The sequence below is a fragment of the Hesperophylax consimilis genome, chromosome 13 (genome assembly GCF_061612785.1).
Source record: "Hesperophylax consimilis isolate HC1 chromosome 13, BYU_Hcon_1.0, whole genome shotgun sequence".
NCBI classification, from domain to species: Eukaryota; Metazoa; Arthropoda; class Insecta; order Trichoptera; family Limnephilidae; genus Hesperophylax; species Hesperophylax consimilis.
Window position 1 is genome coordinate 35545480 of NC_142848.1, and position 19943 is coordinate 35565422.

At 33.2% G+C, this 19943-nt stretch overlaps 1 protein-coding gene across 1 annotated transcript in view; it reads left to right on the plus strand.

Moving 5' to 3' along the window:
* Positions 1–19943, plus strand: part of LOC149418913 (diuretic hormone receptor-like) — a 579308-nt gene that overhangs the window by 21172 nt on the left and 538193 nt on the right. The gene's annotated exons all lie outside the window — the stretch shown is intronic.

A 19943-nucleotide genomic window follows, 5' to 3' on the forward strand; every position in this document is an offset into this window, starting at 1 on the left:
AAAGAAAGAACAAAAAAAGACAAAAACACCAGGAAAATAACATAGAAGCAATCAGCCTAACATCGTATAATAGGTTTATAGACTGTATTAAGAAGTTGTATAAGAGCGATGCAAGTAGATCCATCCCATCCACTCCGCACTGAATGGTTATTGGTCGAGGGAGTTCATCCGGAGAGGTCAAATGGTCTCCGTCAACCAGCCTCTCCCGATGCCGCCACCCAGCTAGTGGACAGACACAACCGCCATCAAGACCTAGACTAACCTCACACCATGAAATCGGTACCCTTGCTAAGTCGGCAAACGGTGCAAACCACTTGGGGTGACCTAATAGGCAGAGGTGTTGATTATCCAACGAATAATTGCCGTTGCGGCGGTCACCATACCCGTCTCTCTAATTGAAACTCTCTTGTGCAGACAATCAGGCGTCTCTGGGGCCTAGGAGTCAAAAGTTTATGCAGATTGGATACTCAGTTTTCTTTCAAAACATAGTTCGCCATTCTAGGCAATATCTGTTCAGTGTTTACACTGTTAACGTTTCCCCCTGTAAATACCCCTCCGCTACAAAAAGCGATTCGACGAACAAACATTTCCCGTTGAATATGTCATTATGTTGGCTGATTTGAAATTCACAACGAAAGAATTTAAATTTTAAAATGTTTTTTCTTGAAAAACATCAGGTCCCGGAAACGATTTGTAAGTGCACATTGTTTAGAGATGTCTCTGAAAGAGTGAAAACTTATTCTTTATTCACGAATACTGAAACAAAAAAAAAACCATCTCAATTATTTTGGAAGAATTCGTTGGGTTTTTGTACCTGGCAATGTTGTTCGCAAGAATTAAGGATAATATTTGATAGTATAACCTTCCCTTCTACGTAGTTAAATAGATCCAGTACTTCTGCGTACCTACCACTAACTTTATGTAATCTAAGTACAAGCGAGTGTTTGAAATACTCAGTCCTGGTATTGTTGCATTTAAAAAGGATTTTTAAACGAGCAGTTCTTGTAGCTGTGTGAAATCCAATGAGGTTAAGTAAATCAGGGCTATCTATACTATAATTTACAATTTTCAACATGAATATTAAGTCAGATACAATTCTGTGGTGGTTATATTGGACTTTCAGGAAAATGGAAGGCTCAAATTCTTTGGCGTGAGTGCACCCTACGCGTTCGCCTGGTATAAATAATTTCACGGTCTACATGCTACATCGTCTGCGCGGCTGGATACTGGATAGTAACGGGTGCATATTCATGAGATCTCAATTGCAAGCACACTACAAACAGCTGGAGTACAGGAAGGTACTTCTCTTGGCCGCTTGCAATTTTTTGCATTTTTGTAAAATTGCTAAAGAAAACGGTTCAAAAGTTAAGTTTTTTATTATTTACCTCCCTCAGGGCCCATGTCATCTTTGGGAATGCTATATAGAAGGTCTTTTTGAGAAAAATAACGAGTGAAAATCAAACCTATCAAATGGATCAGCCGTTTCTGCACCCAATCCTGTAAATTCAATGATTACATTAATTGAGGGGAAAATTATTAAAATGTGCATTGAAAAAATATTTTTCTTACCCTAAACCGTCAATATGAGGAAAAATTTGCCAACTTCTGTGGCTGAGTAGGCAAATTTTAACAATCGCAAACCTTGGTAGACACTTTATTGGCAAATGAGAAGAAAAATATTGATTTAGTTCGTGTGTAGCCCAGGCATTGAGCAATAAAAATAGTTATGAATACAAAGGCGTTGAAGCCGAAAACTTTTCAAAGAAGTAGTTGTTAATTTCATTAAAGATCTCGGTGTCGTCTTTCATTCCAAACTGACGTTCTCGGACAAGATATTAGACCTCACTCCAACACGCTACAAACTCCTGGGGTTTATCATCAGAACATGAAATCGGTTTAATGACCCAGATGCAATTATATAGCCATATTTGATGCCCTTATAAGAAGTAAGCAGGAGGATGCTAGTGGTGTATGGACTTCCCAACAAACTTAATACATATGCAGAACAAATCTTTAAAAAAATCCTCAGATACGTCAGGTATATGCGGATGCATGGAACTTATCCGTGGTTCATGCGCCATATAGACTAACTCGAAGCAACAAATAGATTTAGCCTAAAACCAGACGTTATGAAAATCTTTCAATGGTTTTGATAAAATTTATATCTCTATTGAAAACCCATTGCTGTAGTTTATATGCACTCGAAAACTTCAGCCGTAGTCATAGCCATGACTTGTTCAAGATATCACTCTGCTGAACAGATGCTCTAGCGTAACAAAGAATGACACAAGGAATGGTGCTGTTGAATAAAGCAGTGGATTTGTTTAATTCCTTTCTATATAGCCCTAAGAGTTTTTTGTATAATTATCTTATCAAATGTAAAGAGTGTCAGAATGAGAAGATTGTAGGTACTGTAATTAGATGAATGAATGAATACTGTAATATGTCGTACAGTAAAAAATTGAAGTTTTCATTTTTCATAGTTCGCGTTTCAAAATAAATATATTCAAGTGATAAATAATAAATAAACTAATTTATTTATTATTTTATTTATCACTATTTTTTTCTGGCGAATGTTTCTTAAAAAAGATAACACATGTTTCACACTGACACGGTTTTAACGATACTGACAAAATAACTGGTTGAATAAATTACTATCCTAAATGGTTATAATTGCTTTTGTATTAGTCTATTTGGCTCAATAATAAATACTAGCAGTTAAAAACCCGCTCCGCGGGTTTTTTTCTGCTAGGCCCTTCGGGCGGCACTTGGTTGGGCTTCGCCCAGTTTAAGTGATACTAACAACAATTATATTTAATAGGTAGATATTAGGTCATTCACAGAGAGAGGGTGAGTATATATTGTTAAAACACGGAACAGGAAGGAGTTTAGGCATATAAGAATGACAGTTGTTCGGCTAAAACTTTACCTTTCCCGAATAATTGCCTAAATGGCTAAATGTAAATTAATATAGGTAATTATTCGGAATCGCTGGACACGGAAAAATACGACATATTTTTAAATAATACCTTCTGAACAGCATTTGGGAAATTTTTAATTTTAGCTTTTTAATTTTTAATTACGTAAAATGAAAATTCGCTTTCGCTGTATGGGATAACAGCCTGAATAATTTATGTTGATAACATTTTCTTTTGTCGGTATTCCTGAAATGAACGGCTAGAGACAATTGAAAAACGTAAATTAAAAAGTTATAATGTAATACAATATTCCGGCAAAATAGTGCCTACTTAAAAAACACAAATGATTTATTTCGCTATTATTATCATTATTATTTTATTTAACCTCACCTATAATAACCTAACCTAACCTACAATAATCCAGCCTAACCTATAAAAATCCAACCTAACCTATAATAACCCAACCTAACCTAACCCGTAATAACCTAACTAACGTTACCTAACCTAACATAACCTGACTAATCCTAACCTATAATAATCCAACTTAATCTAACCTAACCTATAAACTAACTTGAACTATACTAATCCAACCTAACCTAACCTAACCTAGCATAACCCAACCTAACCTATCCTAACCTATAATAACCTTTTTTTAAATATTTCCTTACTTGTAAAAGAAACCAAAATACCTTTATTTTATTTTTCGAGCTTGGCTAAAATAGTACCACCTACCTAGTATTTGCATAGAGTAAATGGTAAAAATTCTAGCCACTCATATCAGGAATACCAAAAAAAGAAAATATCATCAATAGAAATTATTCCGGCTGTCATCCAATACAACGAAAGCGAATTTTAATTTTAGTAATTAAAAATTAAAATGCTAAAATTAAAAAATTCCCAAATGCATTCAGATTCCTTTTATATTAATTAAGGTAAATCCGAAGAATTATGTCCAGCGATTCCGAATAATACCTTAATATAATGTATATTATATACCTGGCAAAATGATTGTTTTATTAAACATATAAGTACATGTCAGATTAGAGATTTGTTGACTAATTTTACAATCAACGAAGCGTTTCTATCTTCCGATTGTCTTTCATGTTATTTTATTGAGTTGGCAGTGCCTATACTTCCGCGTATTGTTAACTTCATGTCGGTGTTCTGTCAAATAGTGCGAAATTATTATTTACGTAAATAATATTAAATATCAATATTTTTCAAAATCGTACATGCAAAGACTTGTTGTTTATTGTCATTAAGTTGAATCAAATGTTTGTTTTATTTGTAAATGCGTATTAAAACTGTAGTTTCACGTAAATAATTACCGTTGTTTGAATAAATGAAATTGTACGTATTTGTATATCGCTCTTATGCGCTCTGTCGGCCAATAGCAAAACTACTCCAGCGGCCGGTAAAGGAGGGATTGACATTTTTAAGGAACCCTGGAATGTCTGATTCTTGACAGACGTCAAATATATAAAACGTAATTGTGGATAATTTTTACTGTAATGTAATTAATCCAATGCATTGTGAACTTTCTAAAACATATTTTCTTCGATATTATCTAAAAATTATTTGAGCAGAAAAGATGCTTTTGAAGAAATCTGCGGATCCTATTTTAGTATTAAATCGGGTCATAATTTTGAAGTTAGCGGAATTTAACCGAAACAAACAATTTAAATTTGACCAATCAGAGGGCCTACATCGTCCAGACGCTAGGACAATAATACTATCAGATTACGAATTAATCAAATAATTCAGCCCAAGAAGTGATAAATGAATTGTTGTTTTATTTTGATATCCTTGTTCACAGTTCGACGGGGAAACTAGGAAATTATTTCATACCCATATGAAGTGAAAAAATAGTAAATTGATAATTAAATGACAATAATGTTATTGTATTTATATTATTTGAGGGTCGATAATTTCCAAATATATATACATAAACCTTTATACAGGGTTTTCCAATAAGAGGAGTTATTTTGATATTCAAAGAAAAATGCCATTTTTTAATATAAATGATCAAATGTTTATTTCATTACTATGCCGTTTATAGTGAAAAATAACATCGGTCAAATGACCACCACGACCACGTCTACAGGACCATATCCTTTTCATGAAATTTTCCATAACCAAATCGCAAAGTGGCTGCCTTATGTCCTCGATAGCCTCACGAATTCCATCTTTGAGGTCTTGAATCGCTGGGCTGTTGGCGCAGACCTTCTCTTTCCGGTGGCCCCAAAGGAAGAAGTCGCAAGGTGTTAAATCACAAGATCTCGGTGGCCAATTGTGATCACCTCTTCGAGAGATAACACGGTCCGGAAACTTTTCCCGTAAAAGATCAATGGTTTCGTTGCTTGTCTGGCATGTAGCGCCGTCTTGTTGAAATTAAACGTTGTCCAGATCAATACCATCCAATTCCGGCTATAAAAAATGATTAATTCCTTAATAAATATTCAAAATAACACCTCTTATTGGAAAACCCTTTATATATACACCACTACCACTACCTCCAAGCCCCCGATACAGTGAAGTGGACGCTAGTTTTTTAATTCAGTTTTTGAACAGAACCGGAAATTTTCCTAATTATAACTACATACGTAGCACGTAGCGGTTAGTGCCATATTTCAGGAGCGTTCATTCAATGAAGGTGGACGGGACAGTCGTTAGCTAAATTCAACGTAGCAGTACGTCGCGCGAGTACTTGTAGAGTACGTGGAGAATTTTTAAATTACCTTTTAACATACGAAGCGGTCCATTGTACACTATTTACTATGGTCAGAAGCGTGGTGCTGAAAACGACACTGCTGAGAACAAACTAGGATTATTGAATTTTCCAGTGTTTGCTGACAAAATACTAGAAAATAGAATAATACTAAGTTGAAATGTATTCGTGTTTTATGGAAATTCTCTACCACTTTTAGAGTTGCATTTTTCTCAAACATCTAAAAATTTTCATTTTTGCTATCTGAATGATTTAGTTGGTATAATTTTACTTGAAAAGTTACTTTGTATATATTATCATTTGAAGTGAATATGCTTGAATTGTCTGACATAAAGATTTCCTTATACTATTTCTTTATAAAATTCTAAATGATGCATTTGATAGTCCAGAATTGCTTGCATTGATCAGCTTTCAACGAAAGTCGAAACAGCTGTCACAATAATAAAAATCATAATATACTTGCAGAACTTAATAATAAACATTACTAAATTCAAGCAAACACTTTGTGGCTTTACATAATATAAATAAATTTTAAAAAATACAGTGTGTGGCAAGCCTACGCACGACGGAAGTGAAACTTTTAGTATTCTTCTCTCTCTCTTTTCATTTCATATTATTATTATTCAGAATGCTGTACATTTTAGTTTTAAAAAGCATAAATTAATTTATAGGCGTGTTGTTAACAAATGAACGTTTAACTAAATTCATAATATTGACATATTTATAAGTAGCATGTGATAAAAAAATTAAAAGTTATACAAATATGGAATTCGAACCCGGGTCCTGCATAACGAGTGTCGAACGCTCTGCCTCTAGACCGCGAGGAGAGGTATCTCACGCGACGAGAACCGCGTATACAACGTGTACTCCTATCACATAACGTCTCGTTAATGCTTTATATAGGGTCGAATCGAAGATATATCGGCAGTGTGAAGTCATATCTGTCGTTTTTTCAAATATTTCCGTATATTTGTCCGTTTTGGAAAATATCTATCGTGTTTTAACAGTCTCATACCCGTATGGAGTCTGAATTTAAAAAACATTTCTAAATTTTGAAAAACTCACTTACGGTTGTGTTTTTTACTAAAAAAACTTGTCACGTACGTCTGCGAGGGTAATTAGTCGCGTTATCGGCCTTGATTAGTAATTTTAATGATTCAAAATAAAAATAATTAACCAAAATACCGAGCGACTCTACCGGCTCGATTTGTAAGCTATATTTCGACCAAAATATCTAAAAGTCGCAGCACAAGAGCATTTTATCATTTTTCCTCGTATTAAAAAACTCACAAAAAAAAATCAGTTAAAGCGGGGATCGAACCTCGGTTCTTCACGACGAGAGTCGGGCGCTCTGCCTCTAGACCGCGAAGCTGAGTTTGGAGAGTGACCTAAACTAGGTATATAATATTAGCTAGGCTCCTATAGCGAAATGATCACGGTTTTTCGTGACGGTCATGAGTCGGTTTTACTCCGGTCCTCGAAAATACATAACGCGCGGAAATAAATTTCACTTCAATAAATATAAAAATACTTTTTTTCAACCCACTTTATTTGTTTTTGTTTAGTTTGTTCATATTTCCATTGTCCTGAAGAAGGTTGAGCGCAACCGAAACCGGTCGACCTATAGATATATAACTTAAATAAAGTGGTTCAAAACAAAGTATTTTTTTTGTTCTTATAGTATTAAATTTGATTTACCAAGAATCTTAATGGAGTAAACATAGCTAAATGTAAGTTAGTAAAACACAAAAACAATAAATCTTCTTCTTAAATCATATATATCAAGATAATTTGTTCATCTCTTCTTTGGAAATTATTATTTGTAAACTTTTTTGGTTATTCCGACTAGTATTTCATAACCCAAAAACTTTCTGATATTTTTGAGTAATTAATAGAACATTCAGTAATTAGTATCTCACTTGTGATCTTCGCCAGTTGTGAGCAAACTTTAATTTAAATTTTAAGATGAAATCGTTTTATTTTCATTAAACATATTACATTTACATTTATTCAAAGCTCAAAGAATATCACAGTAAAACTTATTAACAAAATGCTGATTTAGTCTACGAATATTTTTTATTGTGTTTATGAACCTAATACAAATAACTAAAATAAAATGAATATTTGATGGTCATTGTACTTTTAACGACATTCGTAAAAATAAATTTCTACAGCCGGAAAACTATTTTTTATATACAATATTTAATCAAATCTTTTATATTCGTTAGAGTAATATTATAGAAATACACCATACAATTTTTAGGTGTCACGTACAAAATTTTTTGTATCTACGTCATGTTCAGACTGCTCGCCGCGCACATGCTCGCCCGATGCTCGCCCGTCAGTGGGCCGCTTTTAACCTCATTCACGACGAACAAATTAGCGACCAGAGTAGTAGAGTATGACGTACTATCTGATAGTCTATCACTAGGTTGTCCTTCACACTCTTGTGTTTTTCGTTCGATTTCTCATTTCTCGTCTTTATTTTATTTGAAAAGCTATGTAAATTATTATATTTATTGAAATAATAAGTGATTTTTTAGTACATGCGAATGGAAAGAAACTCCGTCAGATTTGGTTTTTGCTCGAGAATTATTTGTGCACATTTCAAAAGCACAGGAAGCCATTTTTTCAAATAAAAGAGGATAGAGCGACAGTTTGTGGCAGCCGGTGACAGCTTGTCTGACCGACGGACTTATGTGCTATATTAAATAATACTAGTTGTCTCAGTAACTTATATTCCGTTATAATTTATCTAATAAAAAATCTTGACGATATCCCGTTCGATTTCACGATAGAGCATTGAAGAACATTGGAGAACGTATTTTGGGAATTTTATTTTTATTTTAATTCGTTTTTCTATTTGTTTAATTTTACCATGACTTTTTAATTAAAATTTATATTTTATCTAATTTTTTTTTGAAATAAAATTTATTCAAAAAGACAATCACGAAAAAAACTTAAGCATATTGTTTTAAATTATGTTTTCACATAACGTATGTAGTGTAATACCGGGTGGCGATATAGTTCTACTGTCTTTGCAATGTCCATACATATGCGCTCTTGCGAGGTGTAACAAAAAACGATTGAAAAATGTGTGCTTAATTTTTATTTATTTATTCACACCAATTGCAACTACATCACTTAATATTTACTAGAGTGATTCTTAATGTATACAACAGTACAATAATAATATGATGATGAAAAAATAAACGAAAAAAAATCTCATTATTGGTTTTCATCGTTATCTGTATTATAAATACAACACAAAAAAACAAACATCTTCTTGAAAGAAACCAGTAAACAATCAACACATTCTCACGTCATAAAATTAGGTGCGTGAAAAATTTATGCCTTGTCTTTAAAAGTTTCATGATCAAATTTTGTTCAAAGTTCGACGAAGATGTTAGCATCTCTAAACAAAGTATAATATTTCATTCCCTGGGCATTTCCAAAAACCCTGAAAATGGATCCAATTTTAATCAATTTAATTTCTAACTAGCCTGTTTTCAGTAAAGGATTTTTGTTTTAGCTTCGTTATTCAATACTTACGTTCAAGTCAGGCTCAACCTGACTGTGCAGACAGATAAACAATAGCGTGTGTTGCTTTTACGTCCAACAGATGGCGCTGTTTAAAAAATATATATTTTTACCTGTCACAGGTGACATCTAAATAATATAAGTATGTAAAAACAGACGCTTATTCTTATTCAACGTTGCGCCAAATTTTCAAGGCAATCGGTGAAGACATTTCACAGATTTAAGATTTTTAATAAAATTAATATAGAAGGATAGATAAAGTTTTACTTTGTGAAACGAACTATTCAATGGAACATAATGAAAAAGGGGGCGGCTTGTCATTTATTGAATGACTGAATTAATTGATTGATTAGACCGGAAGATTTATAATTATTGAGCTACTCTAATTGAATGAACTTTGAACTATTCGAAGCAGACTTCTGATTTATTAAAACATTTTTCAAAGTGTTAATAAAATTTTATTTTATCTTTATAATTCCATACAAGGGGCCCTACGGAAAATATTTTTCGTTAGGGCCTTTGTCATCTTTTGGGATGCTGTGATGAGGGTTTTTTTAAGGAAAATAAGAGAAAGAAGTTCTGGGAATGTAAGAGGTATGAGGGTTGGGTAGGAATCTGGGCCCAGGAGTGAAGGACATATGAATATATCCCTCCCACTGCGGCACAAGGCTAGTTGGAGAAGTCAAGATTAGCTCCCCATACTAGCCTCTCCGGTTCTGGCATGGGCAGGCACATCCTGAACACATCTCACCAGATAAACCCGGGTAATCCTGCTAAGTCACCAAACGTAACTAACCACTTGGGGTGACCTATTTGCTGAGGTGTTGGTTATCCAATAAATGGTTCCCGGGGCGACAGTACCCAAACCCGCCTCCCAAATTGAACGAACACACTTGGGATTCAGGTGCATTACATTTTTTCAACAGTAATTTATTTTATATTTTGAAGCGGATAAGTTATTAATATAACTTTATAAATGTCATCAAATCTTCAAAATACTCGCATCTTTTTAGATAGCATTTTTTTGTGTTCCGCTATTTACTTTACATAGCATAGTTTTTATATAAAATATTACAACAGTATTTGTAAGTTACGATTAATTTATATACGGGTTTGAAAACAAAGACTTTTATTCAATGGTAACATAATAATAATAATCCATAAATAATTATGAATCTACAGTAAATTTATGTGTTTACCATTGTAAAATTAAAATCTGCTTATAACATTTCTTTATATCTTTTTATTTTATTTTTCCTTTTTTTAATTTGTCAACTCTCTTTTAAATTTTAAATATTAATTTCATCTAAATAAAAAGTAAAATTTCAATTTTATAAACTCATATGTCAATCATTTTTTACTATATTGCTATTTTTGTATTATCATATTTGAATATTCTTTTAGTCTATTCTCTACGTTTATATTATTTAAAATAGAAGTTAGCAACTTCTTATATCAACCAAGAAAACTTTTCATATTATTTATAAAGTGCAATAACTAAGTAAAAGTCAATACACTAGACTAAACATGAATCGCTTTTAATAAATATGCCTATTTCTGACTGTCCTAAAACAGGTAATCTCCTAGTTGGACAGCCAAAGATCACTGTAATATGTCATGTTTTTTTAAAAAATTAATAAATAAAATAAATAAATATAAATACACTAAAAGAAAAAGGTGACGCAGTGTGTTGTCTCCGACTTTATACGAGGGATTATGAATTCCTCTGGATACTCATCAACTTCACTGAAAGGGACGATACATCTTGCTATCAATGTTAGGTAATCAGCCTAGAACTTCTTCAAGACCTCGCTGGAAGGGATGACACTCTGGGATGATCTCGTTGCAAGCATTAGGTCTTGAGCCTACGATTGGTTTGTGAACTCTGCTTGGTTTAGGGCTGTGCACTCGCTTTTATAGGCCATCCATTGTACATCATTCGCCAGGTGGTGGGAAGGCGAGCCACTGATTGGTAAATTGTGAGCTATTGGTGTTATATAGGTGATCATAGATGCCCAAACGGGGATCTATGGTCACCTACGTTTGTAGACAGAGATGTTGTATCAGGTGAGAGCGAGAAGTATTCGGGCTCCCGCGGTTCGTCTCGACACATTATGTTTTTATTGAGACAAATGGTCTTTAAGCCACAAATGTACTTATCATTTTATGGACAAAATCTACATTCTCGTAGCTACTGCAAACTAATATGTTTTTTTACCTGTCTTTCTCACCGTAATTTTGAGTATAATACATCAAAATACAGATTCGACATTATCAACTGAGAAGATAAAACCACTCGAACACTGAAGAGATAAGATGATAGACGTGTGTTGTGGGCGTTTCTGTGTGCCTGCAGAAATATTCTCTAACTTCGAGTGAAATGGATCGAAAGTTTTAAAAATATCAGAATTATCTTAAAAATAAAATTTATTTATTTGACCTGTTTGGGAGCCTAAGAGTCGAAGGTTTCTATGTTAGGAAATTCGCGTCATTAGTTTTTTTACATTGGTGAAGATCCCCACTTCTACGGATCTTATGTTCAGTGGAGTTATGGTATATCCAAGAGCCTAGACCGTTAAATGTGTTTACGCAGGCCAACGTTAAAATTGATAAATCTAGAATAAATTAAAAAATTACAAAATATAGCATTCATTTAAAAAATATTTCTACCCCAAAGGATGAGTTAGCGAATATATTAATTTTAAATTTCAATAATTGAGTAAGTAAAACAACAAAAAATATGTAAAGTTCTGACGAGCGTAAAAGATTTTCCCTTTCTTAGAAATATAATTTTAGTACATCCCTCGAGGCTGTCCATGATTACAGAAAATGTTTTTAATATGATGTTCTGTTTCCTATTTAAAAGATAATCATCTTTGAGCAACATTTCACTGGTGATTTTTTATGTAATCCGACTGGTACCAACACAGATTAAATACGACACGTAAATCTGAAACCCTCTCCTAATTTATTTCCTAATCAACTTTGATATTTCAGCAAGGGAAGAGTTCAAACAGCGTAGGTAACCGTGGGTAATTTTTACGAACCATGGTAAGTTTATTTTAACAGTTTTCCAAATCCGAAGCAATGACTATTACATTAAACGATATTATATGGATCAAACTAGAGAAAGCTTATGTTGTAATGTATGGGCCTTTAGCAGAACAAAATATGTAGATATATTGGTATAAATCTACAAATAAATAAATCTTATTTATATATATAGATATAAAATAATCTTATTTATATATATGGCATGAGAGGGAGTCATTTTGCTCTCCGAGACACACTCCCAGTAGAAGATACTCTCAGTATCGCCCTGGTGTAAGATCACCATTCAGAATTGAAACGTTGCTTGAAATGGCTTTAGCCGTGTTTGGGGACCAGATATAAATAGCCAGGCACTCTACCACCTTTCTCTTACCTATCTCTTTCTTCTCCTCACTTACTTTAGCCTCACAAGATACCCCAATTGGGGATGCCATATTCTCACTGGCTAGAGACGGTTGGGAGCAGTTGGGACTCTTGTGCAGTATTCACATAAAAAATAAAATTTAAAAAAAACTCTCAAGCTCTAGTCTAGAGGGATTGAGTGGGTCCTAGCAGTAATGTAGAATAGAAGCCTATAAAATGATACATAATTTACTAGAGAGTTCATATCTCCTGGAATGCTATAAGATGTTTGTCTCAAACATAGCACACGACAGAACAAACGTGTTGGCTCAGCACAGTAAGACATGGTGAATGGTCCTGCTATATAATACGTCTCTTACTATCTTCAACATAAATCTTGAAGGTTTCAATAAACATGCAAATAATTTTATGTTGAAATAACACATTACTGTATTTTTGTTACAGTTCGTATGCATAGTAAACATAGCTTCAATTAAAGACTTGGGCGTGACATTTAACTCGTCACTTAGCTTCAATAAACAAAGATACAATTTATAGAAGTGCAGCACAAATATTATGATTGACAACTGTGATGAAAGGCTTTAAATCACAGTGAAAAAAAACAGATAAACCATAGCTGCAAAAAAAATATGCAAATTATTTATGAAAACGGACATGCTAACGACATCTGGCGGAGAAAGAATTGATCCAGCTTGCTTGCAGTAGACACCTGTAATAGTTGAAATTAAATCTAGGTTCCGGGACGAAAGCAGAGAGGTAGTAAAATCGTCTAGGACGACTGGTACTTCCCCTTTCCCAGGCCTATAAATAAAAATTGAATTTTGTCAACCAATAGATCTGAACAAAGAGCTATAAAATTTTGAGTAACCAATCAGTGAACGAAGGGGGGTGTGTCTACGAAAGACAAAGGATTGAACCTTGGACCCGACATTAAAAAAGATAATTAATGGCTTCTTCTTTCCCACAGAAATTAGAGGTGAACGCACTTTAGGGTCAACATCGACTTTCAAGGTGACAAACTCCTGGAAATGTTTACAATAACTGAGACGTTTATGGGGTATCGAACCATTGAAATCGGGTGCTTGGAAGTCTTACAAGTTGTAAAGCGCACACACAAAAATGCAATGAAAAAAATTATAAACGTGATAGTATAAAAAAAGGACGGGAAAAGCGAAGGAAAATCACTGGCAGAATTTTCAACTGTAGTACAATTATTTATGATAGAAGGAGGGTGTCATGTTCGATAAAAATCGTACTAAAGAGAGGAGTGAGTGTTGGAAACAATGGAAATTAATCGTTATCAATTTAAGCTGAAACGGACATATTGGTAAATCAATCTTGAATGAAAATCTCGCAAAAAAAATACACATTTTAGAAAAGTGCGGCGATCGAATGGAAGGTTAATACAGATATTTTGGACTGCTACGAAGGTCCTAGGGACGTGAAAATCGAGTAGCAGAAGAAGACAGTAAAACTAAACATAATAGCGATAGATTAGATTCAGGAAAAGTAGACATTTTACATAATTATTAGGTTAGATATATATTAGAGTTACCCAATATTACGGAGGGATCGAAACAAGATAAAAGGTTGGCGGTCTCATGTATATTTTGAAGGATAAACAATCAAAATCCGAACATGATTTTTATTTACGTTAAGGTAATAAACGATTAGAAAAGCGATTAACTTTAACGTGGACCTTATGGAAGTATTTAGATTAGACAAAAGAGATTAAAATTAATAGGTTTGAAATTAAACTAAATTTACGAGTCTAGTACCAAAATTTTAAACATAAACAGATGTCAATGCATATGTTTTATGTGAATCCTGGTATGAGAAAGATAGAAAATTGGGCGGAGATTGGGTCAGGCAATAAAAATGACAGATATCCCAGAGTCTAATTAGGTATATCTCCCATGGAAGTGTGGAAAACTATATATTAATTAATAATAAATGAAGTATGAAATTTCCCAGCAGACTACACACATCGGGAAAAGTGGAGAAAAGATAAAAGGAAGGGTAAAGAACGGAGATAAAGAATAATCCAAGTGGAAAAAAGTGATACAATTCGAATTTATCCGTGAAATTAATAAATACGACTTGGAAAATGAGTAATTATAAGAGTTATGAGAAATGACATAAGAATCAAGAAGAATTTGTGCAAGAAAACGTCGCGGATAAAAATAAAATTCAAAGATAAAGGAAAAACTCAAATCTGCGTCATGGAGATAGAAAGTACGAGTGGAAATGGAAAAGCTCATATAAGTAACAATAAAATTAAGTAGAATTTAAACAAATCGAAATTCAAAAATGCGTAGTAAAGATTTCGACATGGATTTAAACAATTTTCGCACGAGATGCATAAAATTGAGATCTGTATATATGTTATTGAGGACGGACCTATCGCGAATTGAGAAAAAAAAGAAACGCAAAATCATGAGATTCTAACTACATTTTTGTATGAACAGAGGACAAAGGGAGCTTGGGCGATTAACACAGACTTACCTGATTCGGACCCTATCGACTTAGATTTGTGAGATGGAAACTGAACACCGCCTTGAGCCGGAAAGCAGAACATCTTATGGAACCACAATCGATATTGATGGGAGGGATGTTCGGATTTGCGAGTTGGTAAAAGATAGAATTGATTACCAAAGGAAATTCAGATACGTCTTTTGGAACCTGAGAGGGGTATAAAAGATGGAACTCATCAGTCAGGAGGCAGTCGCGCCGAGGGTTTGAAAAGTTGTTACATGGCAGTACTACGTCTATTGGTAAAATTCTAGTGAAATAATCTAAGTGTTAAATTCTGAACAAGTCCCTGGACTTAGAAAGTTTTGAAAAAAGTCTTAAATTCAGTTTCTAAATTCTGAAAACCCCACCAGTGAAGTTTTGTTAAATCAGTTTAATTTGGTTAAACAGTGAAAATAAATATAATTTAAACTCAGTGCTTAAAAGTGTTAAGTGAAGTGCAAAAAGTGAATTGTGAATTAATTAAAAATTTAAAAATAATTATTTCATTCAAAGTGAAAACATTCAAATTAAATTTAAGAGTTTGTTATCGTTAATCTAAAGTGAACGTGATCGCGTATTGATATTTAAAAATAGATTATAATTTAACGTCAATTTGGTTAAAAAATAATAATAATAGTAATAAATACTTCATCTTAGGTTAAAAGAAACACAAAAACAAAAAAAAGGATTCGATAATAATAAACGTTTAAATCTTTGTTCTAAAATTAACAGTTAGAAAAAATTTAATTTATTAATAGTCGAGTAAATTAAAAAGTTTGCACAATTTGGAATAAATTTTCTTATCAATTTATATAAAAAGAAATTTAGAATTAATAAATTGTTCAATTAAAACCCATCGTGCGTATAGCGACAGTGTTAAAAGTGTTTGTCATTTTAACCGGAATTTTAATCATCAGTCTATCATTTCGAAAAAGAATTTGAAACAGCTATCATTCAAAAGCCTAAACTAGAAAAGTGTTATTAAATCAACGGGTTTTCTGAATTAGGATTTCGTTCGGAACAAAAATTAAATATCAGCTAATTTATACGATTCAAGCGAGAATAAAATATTAAATAGGAATAAATAGTCGAAAAGATTTATTTTGAAATTAGTTGAAAAATACAATTAATTAGGTAGGATTTCTTCATCAAGGTTGTTGTGTACTACCCGACCGGAAATACCTTGACGTGGGTGAGTTTTCCTTTTATAAATAATTTTCAGGTCCCAGGAGACACAGAAGGGCTGTGAAGTGGAAGTATATCAATTGAATATTAAATTAAAACAACAAAACAAAGAATTACACATTAATATATGTATATTGTATATTTGTATATATATTTATCTATATAAAAGTAAAGTAAAATATTGTATATAAAGAATATATATATGAGTAATGTAATTATATATATGTATTTTATTTATTAATCGAAGCATCGAAATGGTAGCGATTTTTAATACCTACCCGAGGATATATCTATATTATTGAAAAGGAAAATATGTATTTATTAATATTCCAGACTATGTAGAATCATATATTTTATATTTATTTATTAATATATGTACTCTTAGTTAACATATTTTGATAATCGAGATATGTGTACTTATATATGTATATTTATTCTTCAATTAAACCTAGTAAATTTACTAAATTCGGGAAATGAAATAAATAGTTTAACTTCAATAAAGGATTTAAAAATATTTTAATAAATAGTGCGCAATAAAAGTAAAGAGGCACAAATGACTTCTAAGGAATTTTAAAATAAACAAATCTCACATTTAGGTTAGTGTGTCAGGAGATGTTTATATTATTTGTTTACAAATAAAGACACTGGAGAATTGGGTCAACCGCATAGTTTGGAAACGACCTTGGCCATAATTAGTTAGTCACAAAGGATTTTATTAATTACCCGAAACAGCTGGAAGATGCGTGTTCTCAAATACTTATCAATCACAAACGACAATTGAAAAATCACGGGTTAGCCAGATTTATATCGAAATATTACATGAAACATTTAAATATCATTGATTAGATAGTCGCATAGATTTTTATTAGTTATCTGAACCAGCTGGAAGCTGCGTGCGCTCAAATACCTATCAATCACAAACGACAATTGAAAAATCACGGGTTAGGAAGATTTATATCGAATAATTATACGAAACATTTGAATATTATTGATTGGGTGCTCATACAAAACCCCATCAGTTGCCTGAGATATTTGAGGGTCGAGTACTCTCTAATGTGGCAATCAACTACTTGAAACAATTGGAAAATCACGGGATAGGATGAACAAAAATTAATGTTGAACCCTGGAGGTAAAATTTAAAACAAATACAGTTCATCAATAGGAGGCAGTGGTCGCTCCTATAACAAGACCATTAACCAAATCCAATAGAGATGGCGATTCTCTTAAATAAAAACGTCAAAACCAAACAAACAAAAGCCTGGAGTTCGATAGCTCTCCAAAACAAACTATCAAATATGATCTTATTTTACTAGTATTTATTAGTATCACCTTATTAGTACGTATATATTCGGTTACCAGACCTAGAGCTTCGCAGAGTTCTTGGCGCGAGATCCGAGCTCGGGATGCGAGGTAGATAGCCTCGTATTGCGAGTTATAAGCCTTTCCCAAACTGTATGTATACATATATTTATTCGTATGTACTGTTTACTGGAGGATGCGGACCTGCATACAGCTTGCATTTTAGGTCTAATAGACCACTATCGCATCTTCTCTTAAACGTGGAATGAGGATTCACGACCCGTAAGTCCACACCAACCGTGAGTATATGATTGTATATAGGACGAAACCGGTTCGCCCTAAGTAAATTGTAGTCCAAGGAGGTGTCGGAATTTGGGGGTATCGGGACCCGGGGGGAAACTTGAATGCAGTACATGATGACGTGGAAGGCTTCTTGGGACACGATAACTTAGGTATCAATCAAGGAGCCGTGTCAAAGGATTGTGCAAATTTCTAGTCCACTCCCGATCATCTCGTTTACTTGATGGAGGATTGGAGCCAAATTATGCCAGCAAATGGGCTATTCCGAGTTCGTCAAATAGGCAATTAACTAATTACATTAACCTACTAAATCAATCTTTACATGTACCTTATAGCAGCAGAATCATAAAGGAGTGGTGCCACACAGACACAAAAGTTCACCAAAATCAAATTTACTAACAATTAACCATTTGAGTTATATTAAATTACCTGTGCAAATAAACATGTATAATATCTTTTATCAGCGTTTAACTACGATTTTGTTAGGGTGCAGGGAATCAGAATAATTACAATAGGAAAGTTAGCTCATTCAGAAAATTCATTTAAGTCTAGGTTTGCAATAGAAAGACTAATTCAACTTTGAACTCAACACCTCGATCAGAACCAAGAGGGTTACCACAAAAATGAAAGTAATTAAAATCCTATATCATAAATCAAAAAAATTACACAACGTTTGATGGAATTTAATTACAATATAAATACGGGTATATTTGCGTTCAAGATCGTAAATAACGTATTAATTAGTTAAGTACATATGTCTATAAAGATATATAGTGCAAGAGAGCTTTAAGTAGCTTTCTGTAGATATCAAAGAAGAGGGTCCAATTTTCATGGAGGCTTATGTGTTGTAGGGGAGGAATTTTCCATCCCTGCGAACACATATGCAAAGCCTTAGAAAAAAAAAATTAAACATCGGTCATAGCCAAGAGAGAAGAAAATTCTATATTGTTTGAAACAAAATAAAAGAATGGCGAAAAGACGAAAACATTACACGCTTAGAATCACAAATAGTTTTAAAAGTGCAGAATTAACTTTAACCATAGATACATCAAGTGTGTGACGTATTCTAAAATACGCATCCACTATTTGGTCTCCCAATTATGAGATCCATAGTAATTATAGGATCGAATCTGTATAAATAAAATTAACCCGTGTAATCGCTTGTCTGATCAATTTGGAACGCATACTAAACGAATTTCGCTCTATAAACTACACTCTCTGACAGCCAGATGTAAACTTTGTGATTTATTGCTTCTCTATAAAATTATCCATGCATCAGTTTTTACTCCAAACATTTTATCACAAACTAACATCAACACACCATCAAAAAAATCAACTAGGAGGATGAAAGACATTTTAAATACTAAAGCTTACCACACAAATACAATACATTTCTCACCTATACCGCGAACATTAAGATCCTATAACTCTATACACAATGCTCTAACAATGAAATATAAGTTTTCTGTGACCAATTCAAACATTTAAAAAAATGTTTTCATTAAAACTTATTTTCCTGCCCATACAGGCGTGTGGACATACGCAATATGAATTTAAACAAAGAGTTTTGTCCATATAAAAACTAAGTTTCTTCTAGAAAGGCGTACGAATACAATATTATATAGGGTGTTATTTTGAATAGCCCGCTATTTTGGTAGACGTTACTTTGGAAGCTGTCATTTTTTGCCATTTGACAAGTAGAAACTACGTTATTAATAAAAATGGAACGATACACGCTTCAACAACACATTGAAATTATTAAAATTCACTTGTGTGAATCAAATGCAAATCATCTTGAGTGATGAGGCCCATTTCCACCTCGGTGGCTTCGTCAACAAGCAAAATTAACGCATCTGAGGTTCGGAAAACCCAAGAGTTGTTGTTGAAAAGCCTCTCTATCCTCAACGTGTGACTGTTTGGTGCGGTTTATGGTCCGGCGAAGTCATTGGACCTTACTTTTTCGAAAATGAGGCTGGAGCAACATTTACGGTGAATGGATTGCGCTATAGAGAGATGATTAATGATTTTTTATGGCCGGAATTGGA